The following is a 16705-nucleotide window of genomic DNA, read 5'->3' as shown; positions in this document are numbered from 1 at the left end:
CTTTCAAAACGCTAATTCAGCGGCTCTATTTGCCAGGTACTGTGCTAAGTGCCTTTACACGCATGATTACCTTACATAAGTGCACCCAGGTTTTGGTATTTTGTTCCAGCAGCCTGAGCTAAGACAATCGAGGATCCCTAAAATAATGCTCCTGGGTCTTTGTGGGACACAATCCGGATGTAGTATGTCCACAGTCGGCATCTGTGTCGGCTTAACACGTATCATACGCACAACTGTGCTGGTCTCTTGGCATCTGTGGCCAAGCAAGCCGACCCAGAACCACAACACAGGGGTACAACTGAAGAGTTCAACCATCTCCTGCTTAATGAGGACAGATGACTGCACGTGGTTAGAGCTCGGAGCTGAGGCCACTGGCTGGCCGATGAACGCACAAGTGTAGGTAGTGTGCTACACAAGGGTCAAGTCTTTCGCTAACACCGCAAGGGTCTCTGGCCCAACGAGTGGAGTTTGGTAGTAATTCTTGCTACAAGTTGAAAAAAGAAAAAAAAAATATATATATATATATATATAGAGAGAGAGAGAGAGAGAGAGAGAGCTGCATTTTATTGAGAACTTGCTGTGTGCCAAGCCCTGTTCTGAACACCATGGATTTTTTCCCCTAACTGAACAGAAAAGGAAACGGGGAGGTATATCGGTCAATGCATATCTTGTTTGTTCTAGGTCATACGACTAGTAACTGAATCAGGCAGTTTGGCTCCAGAGTCTGGGTCCTTAACCGCAACGGTACCACCTCTCAAATGCAGGCCGAAATGGAGTTTGGCTGCAGAGACAAATGTACCCTGAGTCCTCCCCACCCCGGCCACCAACAGAAACCTGATCTGAAAGGAGCCGCAGAAGATCGTCTGGTTTGGCCCTCAGCCACAACCCAGAAGAGGAGTTGTTATCAACAGATGAACTAAGCAAGGATCTTCATTTAAAACAAAAAAAATGTCGCCCAAGTTTATTTAACCGGGAAGTAGCGGCTGAATCACCAAGCACTGATTACGTGGGTGCTCAGTTTGGTGGGGGGTCTGCTGGACCATAAATCAGAACAAGCCCAGGTGGCTTAGTGGGGCCTCCTCACTGAGCTCTGTTTGTCCCACCCCAGGCCGGAGCGAGCCTGGCTCTGCCATGCAGAACTCCCAGGGCCTGGCACGTTGCTGGTGCTAATGTGATGATGGCCTAGTCCAGGGGGGCAGCTGGGAGGCATCTTCCAAAACACATCCACCTCCTGCCCATGGCTTCAGGCAGCTGGACACAAGATGGCTGGCAACTGCCCATCGGACCACCCACCACCAGAAAGAAGGGTTTTAAGGAAATGGCTCTTACAGACATGGCCGGGTTATGGAAACTCCTGCAGTGAGGGGTCAGGTCAGAAATGGACCAAAAGGCCAGCCCTCAGCAGGACTGTGTGTGTAGGGCATCTAAGCCAGATCCTTCTCTTGTTCAACGTGAAGAGAAAAGGCTCATGAGGACCCTGCAGTGGGGTCCTTAAAGCAACCCGCTAGAGAAAATGGCCCGTGTTCCCTGGAATTTGGGGAGGCTGATAGTCCCAGCTGAGATGTGTAAACAGGAGTGTGGAGTGGAGTGGCAGCTTGTCTGAGAGAGGCTGGAGCTTGCTGAGTTTGGGATGGGGAGGGCAAGGATGCATGCATGTTTCTCAAGCCAAATGTGGCCCCCTAAGGAAAGGAGCTGCTGATAGGTCAACTCTGAAGGGATCTTGCACAAGGAGGCCTCCTGGAGGTCCAACGGAGAGTGAACCAGAAGCCAGAGACTGGGGTGGGGGGCAATTACGGCCAGTCAAGAGAGATGTTGCCTCAAAGGAGTCACAGATATGAAATCTTCAGTGCTGAGGGCCCCAAGGAACCCAGAGAAGGAGGAGGCTTTGGGGCACGCAGAACACAGAGAGCTTCAATGCTAACCTGCAGTGGCAACTTTGCTGTCGTTCCCTAACTCACCGGACCTCCCACCCAACACGCAGACCCCATCCTGACCCTGAGAGCAAAAACGACACCTAGAAGAGGAGGAGGAGAGGCAACGAGGAAGGGAGAAAAAAAATGACCATGCCCCTTCCACTGCAGGCACTTGGCCCAAGGCACTTCAGAGCTGGAGGACGACAAGAAAAAGTTCTCACTGGGTTCAGAGTTTTAATGCTGGGTGGGACTGGACTTTAAGCTCTGAAATTAACCCAAAAAAGCTATTGGATCTGCCTGAGATTTCACGCAAGGGCAGCAAAGAACAATTCAAGCCTCAGAGTGTCTGTTAGAAAATGGTAAGAAAAGAAAAGGTTGATCCTAGAGTTTTTGATGTTCAATTCATTCAATTATACATATTCATACACTGCACACACATACACACAACTCTCCTTGCATGTATGTTCATAAGTATAAGGCAGACTGGTGTTACCTGATTCCACGATGGTACCTTATAATAGTTGTAGGAGCAAGTCAGGTCTACAAAGGATAAAGCAAATGCCAAGGATACTTCTTGGATCCTCAGAGAGAGAACACGACCCTATGTCAAGGATTTATCATTACAAAGTCAACACAATGATATCGTAATAACAAAGTCTGGTGACAGATGGAAGCTGCACTTGTGGGGAGCACAGGATGATGTACAGAGATGTTGAATCACTATTGTTATACACCTGAAACTAATGTATCGTTGTGTGTCAACTATACCTAAATTGATAAGAAAAACTTCTTGAAAATCAACACATGACAGATATACAGAAGAGAGTGGGGAGAACACGGTATTTGGGAATAGATGCTCAGGCGGAAAACTCAATATAGTCACCGAAGGGCCATGCGTCCATTTTATAAGTCATTTCTTTACTTTCAGTGGATATTTTGTGGGTGCTCACAATGTCACATGTGTTCTCTTTTCGAATAGTCAGTATTTCCATCACCCAAGTGGAATTTCTTACACCCTTAACTCATGAAATATAATCGGGTTGCCTTCTTTTAAATGTTTATTTATTTTTGAGGTGGGGAGAAGCAGAGGGGCACGGTGACAGAGGATCTGAAGACACCTCTGATCTGAAGACACCTCTGTGCTGACAGCGGAGAGCCTGTTGCGAGGCTCCAACTCATGAACCATGAGATCATGACCTTAGCCAAAGTCTGATGTCTTAACCCACTGAGCCACCTAAGCAGCACATCAGGGTGCCTTCTTTCTAAAGACCTACCCTTCACACAAAACGTTTTGTGTAGACATAGAACGCTAATTTTCTAGTAGAGTCTCTAGTGGACAAAGTGGAAAGATATCTGTAATGGAGGAAAATCCATGTCATTGTCTATGGAGGAGAAACAGAAGAGTAGATCTCTGGGGGGGGAGGGGGAATGGGCTGTCCTTCATCCTATTTAGGGATCGCCTTGGAGAAATCTTAACCAACTCTTATTATACTTCATACATTTTAAGTTACACATTTTTAAATAGAACACACAGTCTTAGAAGAAAGGAAAAGCTATCAACTGGACAATATCTCAAACTTAGGAATAATACATAACTTTATGGATTACTTAAGGTACAAACTAAGAGACCCCAACTAAAAAAAAGCCTTAAATAAGATAGAAATTTATTTCTCTCTAATGCAAAAGTCCAACGTGAAGCAGGTGGTCCTGATCCGTGAACTCATCCATGCACTTAGAATCTCTACCTTCTTCAATATGTGGCTTCTGTTTCTAGATCTAATAATGCTGCTCCAAATGCCACTGCCACACAAATGCCCCTGTCACACAAGTCTCAGACGTTGCATGCATCACTTCCTTTCACATGCCACTGACCCAAACGTGGTCACAAAGCCACAAATGAAAGTGGATAATACAGTCTGTTCCTGGGCACCAATGTATCCAGTGAAACCCAGGGGTTCTATTCCTAATTGAAAAATGAGCGAATGGATACAGGGAGTGGGAGGGAGTGGCAGAAGTTTCCTCTATATGCATCATTAATTGCTAGAAAGAAATCAAGCCTGTAATTTCATTGAGCAAACATTTATGGGAAGCTTTCTTGTGTAATATTCTATTTCACTGTGGAGATAATCTTCCAAGAAAAAGGATTTCATTAGTACGATGCTTTTAAAAGGAAAAGCCCACCATCTTTAAACAAAATTCACAAGACCATCCCTTACATATTCATTTCTTTGTGGGGAATTATAACAGAGACAAATCCCTTCTCTTCTCACCTGGCTTCAGTTAAATTAAAATGTTTTGAGGCACCTGAGTGGCTCAGTCGGTTAAGCGTCCGATGTCACCTCAGGTCATGATCTCGCGGTCTGTGAGTTTGAGCCCCGCGTCGGGCTCTGGGCTGATGGCTCAGAGCCTGGAGCTTGCTTCAGATTCTGTGTCTCCCTCTCTCTCTGCCCCTCCCCCATTCATGCTCTGTCTCTCTCTCTCTCTGTCAAAAATAAATAAACATTAAAGAAAATTAAGTGTTTTGAACACCTGCAGATGATATGGCACCGGGTGAGCTTATGGTGACGGAAAGAGCTGGCATCATATTCACTAGGTGTTAGAAATCAAACCATTTTGGTTTGGAAGGGGGGGAAAATGCCAGGTCAGCATGTGATTGTCATGAGCCTCTTTCTGTGTGTTATTCTCCCCCCATTTTCATACCACACATTTAGTCCTACCCAAAATAGTGACTTCAGAGTCGCCATTTAGAAGTAGAGGGAGCTGGGAGCTGGGAGGCAGAAGCCCTGGGGCTCATAGTGGCTCTGCTGCTAAATAGTTATGTGACCCTGAGGAAATGACACACAGGGACTAGATTTCTGGCTCATGGATCGCATCAGCAAACTGTCACCTGCTGTGCACGCTCTGCACCAGGTCAATGGAGATAGTTTCCATGATCTCTCACCTCCCTGGGTTCTTCATGATGCTTTATGTATCCCAGCCTCCAGGAACCACAGAGATATGGCTGTAACCTCATCACACACACAAAGCGAACAAATATTTGTGGCATTGGTGCCTGTGGCAGAGACTGTTAATTATCCCCCAGGACCCACTCTCCTGTTCTTCCATTGTAATAGAATCCCTGATTCTCACTTGGGCACAAGACCATCTCCTCTATCCTCCTGGGTAGCTAAGCCATGCAACTAAGCTCTGGCCAATGAGATGGAAGTGGAAGCAATGCGTGTGACTTCTGAATTATGCCCTGAAAAATAAGAGGCAATGCCCTCCCATTCCCTTTCCCCCTTCCCGCCAGCTGGGAGTAAGCATGCTAGTGAGTCATCTTGGACCATGCGAATGAGGGCAACACCCAAAGCTGGCAGAGACACAAGAAGGGAGAAGCCTGGCACCTTGTATTAGCTGTTTCTCTGTAATAATTCATCCCACAATATAGTGGCTTACATGACAAACATTTGTGATCTCTCAGTTTCTCTGGGGGCAGGAATCTGGCCATGGCTTTGCTGCATCCTCTGGGTCAGGCTCTCTCACAAGGCTGCGGTCAAGGTGTTGTCCAGGGCTGCTGTATCTCAGAGCTTGACCGGGGTGGGATCCGCATCCAAGCTCACTTATGTACTTGTTGGCAGTCATCAGTCCCAGCTGGAGGTTGATCCAAGACATCACGTAATACGGGCCTCTCCATAGGACAGCTCACAACACGGAAGTTGCCTTCTCCCAGAGTAAGCAAGAGAGAGACAGAACTAGCAAAATGGAAGGTGGTCTTTCGTATTCCAGTCTCAAAACTGACATCCCACCCCTTCTGCCGTGTACTGTTTGCTAGAAGGGAGTCACCGGGTCTACTGGGCCCACACTCAAGGGGATGTGATTACCCAAGGGCATAAAAACCAGGAGGTGAGGATCGTTGGGAGCCATTTTAGAGGTTGCCTCCCATAGATCCTGACAAATGGAGTTGCCCTCTCACTGGTGGTCTGCGTTTGCCACCACCATTATGGGAAAGTGAAATAAATACCATCTGCATTAGGGTAGCCATGCTTGTGTTTTAATCAACGGTGCCCAATTCGTTTCATCCTTGGAAACATTTCTCCAGGTATCGAGGACCCGCCGTCGTCATTGTCTGAAATAATTGCCCAGCTAACCCCCTTTCTCAGAAAATGTTCCCCTTCCTGCCCTGCTGCCACACCTCTCCTTGCTGGTAACCTCTGTGCCATTTTTGTGATCAAGAACTCTGGTCCCCCCTGGGTAAACAGCTGACCTAAGGTGGGCCAAATCTGTCCCAGAGGCATTTAGAATTGGGGTCCAGAGACCCTGGTCAGTGCCTCTCAATAACTGGATGCCGTGCGAAGCCAGGGGTGCCTCTGCAGGTACCCGGGAAAGCGAGAAAGCCAGTGTGCAGAGAAAGAAGGAAGAGACAGATGAGCAGAGAGAGGTCTTCAGAGTGGGCTCAGCTCATGGCTTCCTGTTCCGGGTCTTGCTGAAGCCTGACTCTCCCCCCCCCCACCCCCCAACCCCCAGGTGCGTGAGATGCCTCTATAACGTGACAGCAATATGTCCTCACATTCCTCTCCACCTTTGTGTGTGTGTGTGTGTGTGTGTGTGTGTGTGTGTGTGTGTGTGTGTCATTGAAACCAGTCAAGTGGTCTTCAGGTGTTTGAAATTAAGCAATATTGGACTAGGAAGGGCCCTTCGTTTTCTGCGAGTTTTCAACACCTGACCTTAACGTTGTCTCAACTGGCTCATGACATCCTTGTGTGCTCTCCTATTCCCCTTCCCCTGAAAAGTCTTGCTAACAGTCACAAGGGGTGAGGTCAACAGGAAAGAACTGTGCAAGGGAGGACCCTGTGTGGACACACGCCTGTGATTTGATTCGCTACTTCGTTGTAGGTCAGAAGATGTTTTAGAGTGTGGGGTGGTACAACAATGGGATGGCGCACCCTCTAGGTGACAAAGGGAGGATTAAAGAAGTCCTCCCTTCTCACCTTAACCCCTTGTGTAATCATGTGCTGCCTGTCTAGACCAAAACCAAGCTCCTTTGCATCCCCGTTACAGAGCTGTTAGAAAGAGGGTTAGTTCATTTTGAGTTCCCTAATGGGACTCTAAAGGCAGTGTCTCCGCTCTGAGACAGTGACTCTCTCCACACATCTCTCCATGTACTACTCTCTGTCTGACTTGTTTACTGCGGAATCCAGGCCAGGGTGCTGGGGATGGGTTGTATTTCTTCAGTGGATTTCCACACTCCCCTTCCTGAGTCACACTCTGCATTCCTTTGATGCCTCCTCTGAGCTGGAGGGTCATTTTGCAGCAGAGCGATTGGCTGCACAGCCTGTACAGGGCTTGTCCCCAGCCTTGTCCTAGTAGTTGACCCTCTTGTGGGGAAGGAAGCAAAGTGGGATGTGGTAAACAGGAAGACAGCAAGCCCTGCTTGGCTTGGGGAGCAGGGAAACATCAGCGACCGTGCTCAGCCCTGTGCCCAGATCACAACCTCCTGAGCTTGTAGCACTTTCCAGGCTGGTTCAGAGATCGTTCCAGCAGCTTGAGATTGTCAATGCAGCAGGAAGAATTTGTCCCAAGACACTGCCTCAAGAATTTCATGGTTTCTGAGTCTGGTGTGGATAGACGGATAAACAGATGGATGAAAAGAGAAGGGAGAGTTGGAGCAGCAAGTGATGAACCTGCCCCTCACCACCTGATTTTAACCGCTCCCTGACTCCATCCCACCTCACACTCGTAATCCTTCCTTATAGGCTGTGTGTCTCTACTTCTGCAACTTATACTATACTTGTATCATGAGCTAGAATACAAGCTCCATGAATGCAGGGATCTTTGCTTGCTCCCTGATGAATCCTACGAGCCTGCACAGTGTTCAATAAATACTTATTGAATGAATAACTCAATTTATATAATTTATTGAATGAATGAATGAATGAATGAATGAATGAGTTTCCCTAAGGATGCTTTCGTTGATTTTCTTACCACATTTCTTTTACTATTTTCCTCCTGTTCTCCAAACTTGGATGCCCTCTCCGAGCCCCATCAGTCTTGATCCCATGCATCTCCCAAGGGGGTCAGCTTCAGGACCTCTTCTGCAGTGTGGCCTTGTGGTTAAGAGTCAGGCTTCCAGAGTCTAAATCCCTGCTCTACCACTGGCTGTGTAAACTTGATTAAATCACACCATCTCTCTAAGCCTCAGCTTCCTTACCCGATGGGGTTACCATGGGGTTACCACTGGGTGCCTTCTTGCCGTCCTTCCAGCACCCACATTTTGTTGAGTCTCTCAACAGAAGGGTCCTCCTGACATGGTGCTTTTCTGTGCTCTTAAACACCCTCCTTGAGTATATATGCAGACCTTTGCATTCCTTGTTACCAAAGGTATAGTGAAGCACATGAGTGAACACCACCGGGAAGGAGGAGTGGGGTGAGATTAGTATCCAGAGGACACATGAGGCATTGTCTGGAAGGGCTTGATGGTGGCCTATGGTGATGCAGAAACATGCAGCCAGAAAACCATTCGCCCAACACAGGCATTTCACGTCATGAGATGCAGCTTCATGCAAGTTTTGGGGGCTGGAGCCTACGAGTAGGAATCTGCTCTCTCCTGCACATCGGAGGCCCCCATCTCAAAGGGAGCCGGTGAGGGAGCAAGAGTTAGGCCCAGACTTGAAGCAGCAAAGCTTTGGCTTCGGAAGAAAAGGACCGGCCCTTTTCTGTTATGGGGATCCCCTGGAAAGTCACTCATGATAAACACTGGTATGTTTCTGCAATCTGGCTCTCAGTCCTTCAAAGGTTCCTGAACTGAGGGCAATTAACAGAGCTGGGGAAGCCAAGAAAATGCACTGCGAGTATAAACAGCTTGACAGGACATTTATACAGCAGCGAGCAGAGCAGAGGCCTCCTTCCCATGTGTGGTGGAGGCCAGGAGGGGAGATTGTGAGAAGAAGATGCCCATCTTTTCTCTTCTCTCTGAGATGGGCTTCTTCTGTTGATTAGGAATGATCCTGGCTGAGTTTCAGGAAAGTGGGATGGCAAGGATACCATTGGATAAAGGAACCTCTGCCTTCTTCCCACACAGGACCACCAAAGCTCTTTTATAGGAAGCAGAAGAGAAGAAGTCACGGTCTAACTGCACCCCACCCCCCGCTGCCGCTCTGCCCAGCTTTATGGAGGTATAACTGACAATCCCCAGTCCCTAGTAATCACCCCTGTGCTCTCTGCTTCTATGAATTCGACTCTTAGATTCCACATGGAAGTGAGATCATACAGTGTTTGTCTTTCTGGGTCTGGTTTGTCTCACTTAGCATAATGCCCTCCAGGTTCATCCATGTCACAATGGAAGGACTTCCTTCTTTTTTAAAGCTGAAAAATATTCCATTATGTATGTATGTATACACACACGTGCACACACACACACATTTATTCATCCATTGAAAGACATTTAGGTTGTTTCCATGTTTCCACATCTTGGGTATTATAGGGAATACTGAAATGAAGACGGGAGGCCAGATTAATCATCAGGGAACTGCGAATCAGAACGACAACGGAGTATCATCTCACATCTTCCAGGATGGCTGTTTCCAGAAGGACAAAAGAGAACACGTGTTGGTGAGGCTGTGGAGAAAAGGTAAACCCTGTGCACCCTTGGAGGGAATGTAACTTGACAGCGTCTAACTTTTGAAAGCTGAATCAGCCAAACTGAGCTCACTGTATTATCGACTCCACGATCCAATGATTATGGACTCGACCCTCAATATCCTCCTTCCCCGTGTGCAAGATGGAAGGATCCTTATACCCCCAGAAAAGGTTTGTAAAGGTCTCTGAGCATATACATATGAGTATAGGCCTGAGAGAGACTGCCTGGAGATCCAATAACATCTCTGCCACCTGCCGACTGTCAGCCCCGGGCAATTAACTGATCTCCTAGGTTTGCTTCCTCTGTCTCTGAAATGGGAATAGAGTGAACACTTACCACACTGGGATTGTCCTTCGGAATAATAAAGTAATAAACACCAACCCAGGCTGCCAAATGTTTCCAGTGAAAAATGACTCTTGTGATTCTTATTAAAACATGAAATCTGTGTTCGGTGGTGGAGAGGAAGGGGCCCCATATCAGAGCAGGAGAAGAACTGGCTTTTAGAATCTGAATAGAATGAGGGTCTTGAAGCCACGTTTCTGGCTTCCTATTTGAAAAGCAGATTACAACTTTTTAGGGGTGATGAGTACGTTCACTAGGCCGGCTACGGAATTGTACTCGTATGTCAAAACGTTAAGTTATATACTTTCAACACGGACAACTTACTGCATTTCAATTGTAACTCAACAAAGCTGTTTTAAAGATAGAAACAACTAACTTTTAGAACAGCCACAAAAAGAAGATCATGGTAAGAATGATTTTCAGGCAGATGATTATGCGTGGAGGGGCACGGGGGTAAATGAAACCCCCAGTATGAAACCACACTGCTCCCACAAGACTATTCCTTGCAATTTTCTTAATCCTCCCCTCTCTCTTCCCCTTCACCCACCTTCTCCACGAAGCCTCCGTGGGCCACGCCACCTCATTGCCCACCGACAGGTGGGATGCCTTACACACACTAGCCGCTCAGATAGCATCGTGTGTTCTTGTTCTATCATCCAAATCGCTATTTAACTTGATACACGCCTGTGGTAACGTTAAGGTTTTGACAAAGACAGTTTTCTTCAAGATAAATTCTGAAGAAGACGCATCTTCTGTGTCTTTGAGCACACCGTGCTTGATAAACATTTCTCTGTTGGCTGATGAAGTTCAGCGGTCTACGCCCCAGGCTTGATCCTCATCACTGTGAACTCCAAGGAATGATCCCCCGTCTTCCATGGGATGGGAACTTTACGGTATCAGACGCTGCTGGACTAAATAGGCCATCGGCCGGGCCCTGACTATCATTCATTTTCATATGAGGAATCTGTTTTAACTCTACTGGTTGTAATAGCCGTTCACATAAAACTAGAAGCTCTCAGGCTTGAGAGGCCCAAAGCCTAGTCTGCCTGTAGTGGTGCCTGCAACCTTGTTCCGGCGTTTTCCACGTTTGAACAGAGTGGCTCCAAATCCCAGTCACACTCGGGTCCAGGAATGCAGGGTGCAAGGGTCCCGACTAAAGTAGCAGCCCTGATTCTATTCCATTATCCTAAGCCCTCTCATTTTCTGTTTGTTTGTTTTTAGCCCTGCTGGTAGTCTAATGGAGTCAGATACCGCATCTCCCAGAAAAGGAATGACATTTATAACCCCCTTCTGTTGCTGCAAATGGAGAGGTTATCTTGAAATTTCCCCCATCCGCACGCCTGGGGATCTCAGGCGGCTTCTCAGTGCGGTGCCCTTGGAGTCATCTCCAAGGCTAGTGGTTTCAGCAGCTATGGAGCCTCAAACCTGAGCATAAGGCTCACGGCTGAGAGTTAGCCAGACAGCTCTAAGTATGCTCTTCCTGTTTCAGAGGGTTGCTGGCGAGTTTCTGAAAACCTGCAGCTTATTTATGTCTTTAATGCTGGGCTTCTTGCGCTGCTCATTTCAGGACGTGATATAGCTCTGTTTAATATTAGGCCACTCATTCCCCCGCCCCCACCCCCCCACCCTTCTGATGAGAAAGGATGGGCTCACCATGTTTCATGCCTACCAAGGAAGCAAAGCAGCTGGCGATGGTCACAGGGGGGCGTCGTCGGGATGCAGCAAGGAGGCCTTTGTTCCTCTGGTGTCTAAGGGAAGACAGAGAGCAGCTCTTCTGGTAGGAGCTACAAATATGGAAATATTTAGGAAGGAATGCTCTTTCCCCAAAAATGGTTGTTGTTGTTGTTTCATTTTTCTTTTAAATAATATTTCACTGCTGGATGAATTGTTGACATTAGGATTTCCTAAACTGGATTCTATGGTGTCAATAGATATTTCTTTTACAAAAATTTTTTTAATGTTTATTTTTGAGAGAGAGAGAGGGAGAGACAGAACATGAGCATGGGAGGGGCAGAGAGAGGGAGACACAGAATCTGAAGCAGGCTCCAGGCTCCAAGCTGTCAGCACGGAGCCTGATGTGGGGCTTGAACTCATGTGGGGCTTGAACTCATGAACTATGAGATCATGACCTGAGTCAAAGTCAGATGCTCAACCAGTGGAGCCACCCGGGCGCCCCAGGATATTTCTTTTAAAAAATGTAGGTAGAGAGTTCTATGATCAAAAAAAAAAAAAAAAAAGGAAAATAAAGAGCTGGAGAATAAGGGCTCTACAGAGAATTAGTGTCTAACCATAGGCACTGGTGAGAGAGGTTTCAGTGGTCTTGGAGGTGGTGGTAACTAAGCCAGGCCTGATTTAGACCAGGTGGAGAAGGGGGTGCATTCCAGGCAAAAGGGATCAACAAATAATAAAATGAAGATGCTCAGGGAGAAAGGAGAGACCTCTGGCTTGGAGATTTGGGGGCAAATGAATTTTTATTGGTCTCATTACAGGAAAGTTGACTCCCTTCTCATTGCTTTCAGGAGACACATTGAAGAGACACAAGCTGCCCGCTGTGATGCCTGCTGTGGCAATCCTGTCTCCAAGAGCTCACACTTGCACATGCAAACACGTGCACACACGCAATCTCATGTGGGTGTGTGTTGTGGGGTGGGTGGCCTGCCTTGATTTTGTCTAGGTGCCCTCGCCCCCATGTGGTCAGGGAAAGGAACCCCTCATCCTAGTTCTGGTTCCAGAAGGTGAATACTGGTCAGTTTCAGTAAATTATAGTAATTCTTTCCCCCTTTCCATGGGCTGGTTTGGGCATGACCATCTAACCCATCTGACAAATGGAACCTGAGGGGTAGTCCTTCATAGCTTCTGGAACAGTTTTTCTTCAGAGTAAGAAGAGACAGACACATAGACAGACACACCTCTCTTCTTCGCTGGATATAGTTTCCTCATGACATGTCAGAACCATTGCAACCAGCACCCAACTTGGCAGGGTTGAAGCAGAGGTGTGGTGACATTCTGTGAATGGCAGGGCAGTAGGATGTAAATAACCCGGATCCTTGAAGACATCATCAATTGGCCCAGTTAACCTTGTAAGTACTTTCTCTCTGGACTGTGTATTCAATGAGATAATAAAGCCCATTCTGCCTTGGCCACCCCGGGTTGAGTCTTGACTTCCTCACAACTAGACGTTTCGTGGTGTTTTTCCCCTTAACAGAACACATCTAACAACATGACCCATTAGGCTCCCACCCAATTCCTTGGCCAAACTTTTCATTTACCCGGACCAGAGTACAAAGTTTGGCCTCCCGGGCTGCCCCTGGTCGATGCCTTTTCTCCAACTGCTCCACTTCCTCCCCTTTGGGGGTGTCCCTGCCCCCACCCCACCTCCTCCGCTATGGTTTCCCGAGTAGGGATTGACAAGTCTGCAGCATGGGTTTTGGATCAGACGGAGCCGAGAGTTAGTCCTGGCTCTACCACACTGTCATCGTGGCCTTCATACAAATAATTTATCCTCTCTGAGCCTTAGTTTTGTCATTTTTAAAACAGGAATAATAATATCTCATTCAATGCATGTATTTTAAGAATTCAACGAGACCATAACAAAAAGTGCTTCACGGTATCTGATATGCAGGAAGTGTCTGTAAGTCATAGTCTTAACCATGATAAGAGTGATTATTTTTTCATCAGAATTGATCGCTGCTTTGGATTGACCAAGGCTACCCGACTCAGACTGGGCTGTTTAAATAGAAGTAGGGTATCGTTGGTGTTGTTACCTGATGCAGTCTAGCCTCAAGAACAGGCAATGATAACTAACATCAGTACATCACCTTATAACCTGATGTTTTACTAAACATACTTAAATGTTTGTTTACTCTCAAAAAGGACCCTTGAAATGCTCATACTATCTCCATTTTACTGAAGCAATTGGGATTGAGAGGGACTAGGTAAGTGGCTTAGGCTCACATAATTTGGGATTGAAACCCAAATCTGCCCCAAATACACGCTCTTCCCACCACCCTACCTCACATTCGCGTCCATGCTACTACAGTGTGCTTTCAGCTTGTAAAATTTTGTGGCTGGCCTCTAGGACTTCTTAGATTGGTTGATTTCTTTCTGTTTAGTAACTTGCATGTCAGTATCCCTCAGTTCTAGAAGCAGTTCCTGTTGGGGGGGGAGGGGAGGAGAAGAATGGCAAACAGCCCAGCGTTCTAGCATCCTCTACAGAAGACCGCGTTCACTGCTGCACTTTGTATAAGCAGCTCCTGTTTTTGGCACTAAGTTGTGTATTCACACTACTTCTTAGCCTTTTTTTGTTTGCCTGGGGGGTGCAACTCTGTGATAAGGAGTCTCTAATGAGGCTTATGTGACTAGGAGTGAACATGTGCTATAAAAATTTTTTACCGTCTACTGAGTGTCGAGAGGGTCTACTGGGTGGCTGTCAAGAGATGCTCATTCGAACAGAAAATGAGAGGGAACGAGAGAGGAAGGAAAATTTCTATTTAGGGAAAATAGGGATGGGTTAGAAAGTAAAGAAGAAAATCTTTTAGAAATTCAGTGACAAAGAAACAGCTCAGTTTAATGCTTGGCTTAATGGCTCGAGAATGTTTATCAAAGGTGGTTTTTCCTGGTATTCTTGTAGATGATCATCTAAATTGTAGATAAGTACTATGTATAAAATTGTAGATAACTACTATGTATAACTACTATGTATAAAAACTACTATGTTTTTTTGTTATCACTTGTTATCTTCCTTCTTTTCTAGGGCCCACCACAGTCAACCCAAGGCAGGTACTTAAACATGAAGGGTTGAGTTTCTTCAGATAGTCTGTTGTGTTTTGTAGTATTTGAATAGGGACTTGAGGGTGATCACTGGCCAGGGATTTTTAGAATGAGCTGCTCTAGTTCTGAGTGGGAGGTTGAACTAAATTACCATCTGAATCCTTTCCAGATCCAAGATTTTCCTGTGTAAGCTGTTGGCTGTTGAGTTATTCTAATGTTCTGTGTGCCTAGAGTAGCACTCTACTTGTACAGCTCTCGAGTTAGTTCTACTTGCATAAAGTTTAGAGTAAGAATATGACCACTCGGAGATATATTAGCCTTTAGGGAATATCTGGTGTGGGTTTCACCAGAGGCAAAAATTTGAGTTCAAGTGTTTTATTTATGGGGTGACCATGGGAAGTACTGGTAGAGAGGTGGAGAAGTGGAAGAGGACAGGGAAGGAAGGCATGAAGAGTGCATTTCTGAGCCAGTTGCCAGGGTGGGCAACTGGAATCGAATCCTCCTAGGAGCTGTGGGAGATAGTATAGAATATGCCTCAGACTTAACCCAGCTAACTAAGAGGGACTAGAAAGCTGGGAAGTTTGCCCACCAAAAACACCACCCTCCCCAGTCTGTCACTTAGTCGAGGGTGACTCCCAAGGGTATTAACTCTGGTATTTCTGACCCATGCACAAGTTTGAATCTGCAACCAGGTAAAAAAATTCTACAGGAATAGAGCTCCAGATGTTCACATCAAGCAGCCTGGGGTGGGTAGAGGTGAATGCCAAGGCTATGTGGGCAGAGCACCAACACTACATGCTAGGAGATCGTTTATTTGTAGTTCCCAACTTTTGAAATTTCTTTCTTCTGATTACAGGCCCTGGTCTTTTTCATGACCTTCAGAAGTGGAGAAAGGGGAAATGAAGGGGGAATAGCTTTGCATTTCACCCCCACAGCTGTTTCTGGAGCCGTAGCTCTAGCCAGCTCCTCAACATTGGGATGTACCTTAGAGGCATATGATCAAAACACCATGGCTCATAAAGTGTTTGTAGCTCGAGGGAACTTAGATTAAGCATGTGAATTAGTGAAACATTGATATGGAGTATTGAATATGCTGTTTCAAAAATATTTCATTGTAGAATGTCTGAATGGGTCATTGCTTCTTTAACACATTAGAACAACCCATTGTTGTACTGTGAATATGTTGTTGTTTTTTTCCCTCCTCAATCAGACAAGCCCTTTGAGGGCATAATGTTGGGTGTAGGATGTTGCATAAATATTTACCAAAAAATAAATTATTATTATGCCCCAGATATGAAGTACATACTAGAAAGAGGGCTTGTATTATGAGGACAATCCCTCCTGATGAAGAAGCCAGGCTCAACATGGTTAAGATAAATAGTAAGGAGCTGAGAGAAATTCCCTGGAAAATTTCTTTCCCCTGACAGAAAGATTATAAGATCCTGCTGGGGATTTCAATTAATGATGTTGAATTGAAAGCATGCTTTAATGTCTACTCCCTCCTGAAATTCCTCTTAAATAGTAGTAAAAGGATGAAAAAAGGTATAAGCACATAAGGACAAAGAATTCCAGAGAGGATACAATAGAAACAAAATTTTGGAAATTAAAAAGCAGATAGATGCATGAGTAGTGACTGGTTAGTGCACTCAAAAAAAATAAAGTGAGGGAAGTGGAGACACAATTTATAGAGAAGAACCCACAAAAGTCCTAGGAATTGGCGAATCAGTCACTTCTAGAAGTTGGGGGAGGGTAAGGCCAACACAGGTGGTATTGAAGGAAAATCTGTTTAAGAAGCAATTAGACCCTTTGTGTCCTTTCCGCTATCCCATGGAGCCACATGGCCAACTCACCCCGACTCTGAAAGAAGGTTGGGGGTTTATCTGGAAAAGGTAAAGCATAGTCTCTGGACTAGGGGACACCAGCCACAGCTGAGGGTGGAGATGATATGTAAAAAAAAAAATAAACAAACAAAAAATTACCAAATGAACATGTCCTGAATGTTAAACTCAACCATTTGTCTTCTGCTATTTGGCTCACAAAACACTGGAAATCAGGTTTATGGAAA

At 46.0% G+C, this 16705-nt stretch overlaps 1 non-coding gene across 1 annotated transcript; it reads left to right on the top strand.

Annotated features, from left to right (window-relative positions):
* The first annotated feature begins 338 nt into the window (after window positions 1-338).
* On the top strand, window positions 339-492 carry LOC113600951 (small nucleolar RNA SNORA62/SNORA6 family). The gene has a single exon (XR_003422071.1). It is a non-coding gene; the product is annotated as a small nucleolar RNA SNORA62/SNORA6 family (small nucleolar RNA).
* The last annotated feature ends 16213 nt before the right edge of the window (window positions 493-16705 follow it).

The sequence above is a fragment of the Acinonyx jubatus genome, chromosome B1 (genome assembly GCF_027475565.1).
Source record: "Acinonyx jubatus isolate Ajub_Pintada_27869175 chromosome B1, VMU_Ajub_asm_v1.0, whole genome shotgun sequence".
Taxonomy (NCBI): domain Eukaryota; kingdom Metazoa; phylum Chordata; class Mammalia; order Carnivora; family Felidae; genus Acinonyx; species Acinonyx jubatus.
Note: the sequence above shows the minus strand (reverse complement) of the source record. Positions and strands in the feature narration are given on the sequence as shown.